Genomic DNA, 1,346 nt, shown 5'->3' with positions numbered 1-1,346 from the left:
CAGTGACCAAATCACAGCCAAACAAAACCCCCACCTTTACTGATACCCATCTCTGTCGGTTGACCTGTGACCCGCCGTGAGTCATCTACTGGCTGCGTGGCCAATGCCATATCCCTGGGATACACGTAAGAGTCATCCTGGGAGAGCCTGTCCGAATGTCGCCCTGTGGGACAGAACACTGTGTTTTTAGTTTGTTTTCGCTTAAGTTAAATATTCTATAACGCACCCTACTGGGCTTGAAAGCTTTCGACTATCATCGGCACGCCCTTGGAATATTTTATTTAAGCCCAGAAAATAATTATTTTTCAAAGGGAAAAAAGACCTTTTCTTTTGAAAATTCTACCCACACTCTAAACCACCTCCAAGTGATAGATATAGGCTTTATCTATTACTTGAAATAAATCATCTTGTTATCATTTTTATTTAAATATTGGTAAGTGCATGTTGCATTCACTTTTTCTACAATTATGAAATGTATTAAGGCACCACAAACTATAAGTCATCAGTGTGGTTTCGCCGAGACATTGGCTATGCATACTGCTGTAAACACCGTAGAATCTGGTAAAAAATACAATGGCGTTTGTTTGTTTGTTTGTTTGTTTGTTTGTTTGTTTGTTTGTTTGTTTGTTTGTTTGTTTGTTTGTTTGTTTGTTTCGGTAAAGAGAAGCACATCAACACAACATGTAATGCTGGGAAAATGTAAAACAGACAGAAGATTAATAAAGCAGAGCGACAGTGGCAGGACCTATCGTACTAGTGGTGCCCTCCAACCACTCTCAAAATGGCGCAGTTACTAGTATTCAATAATATCACATCATGGTGAGTTTATCTTAGAGATCATAGATATATTATTCTTATACTAAAGAACATGTTCTTTTCCAAATACAGAGAACAGAAAGCGGGTAATCAAGATGCTGAGAGTAAAGCTGTAGTCTTGCAAACACAATTACTGTTGTTTTTATTTTCTAGGGGAAAGGGGTTGGATGTGGGTTCTGGTAGCTAGTTTTTGTTTTTCAATTTTATCAGTAAACATCCTTTCTTGTGTGTGTGTTTGTTGTGTTCAAAAGATTGAATGTTTTGTTTTATCTTTCATTGAGAACAACAACACAAACCAGTTACATCAACCAGTTACTCCAAATCAAAGCCAAACAACAACCTGTGCTGTTACCTGTCTCTGTCGGTTGACCTATGACCCGCCGTGAGTCATCTACTGGTTGCGTTGCCAATGCCATATCCTTGGGATACACGTAAGAGTCATCCTGGGAGAGCCTGTCCGAATGTCGCCCTGTGGGACAGAACACTGTGTTTTTAGTTTGTTTTCGCTTAAGTTAAATATTCTATAACGT

The 1,346-nt window shown here is 38.9% G+C and overlaps 1 protein-coding gene across 1 annotated transcript in view; it reads right to left on the bottom strand.

Moving 5' to 3' along the window:
* The window catches only part of LOC101847630, a gene marked incomplete in the record, with an annotated part of 42,602 nt that overhangs the window by 15,018 nt on the left and 26,238 nt on the right, over window positions 1-1,346 (bottom strand).

Source organism: Aplysia californica, unplaced genomic scaffold, assembly GCF_000002075.1.
Source record: "Aplysia californica isolate F4 #8 unplaced genomic scaffold, AplCal3.0 scaffold01401, whole genome shotgun sequence".
Lineage (NCBI taxonomy): Eukaryota > Metazoa > Mollusca > Gastropoda > Aplysiida > Aplysiidae > Aplysia > Aplysia californica.
The sequence above is the reverse complement of the archived record's forward strand: the minus strand, read 5'-3'. Positions and strand labels throughout refer to the sequence as shown.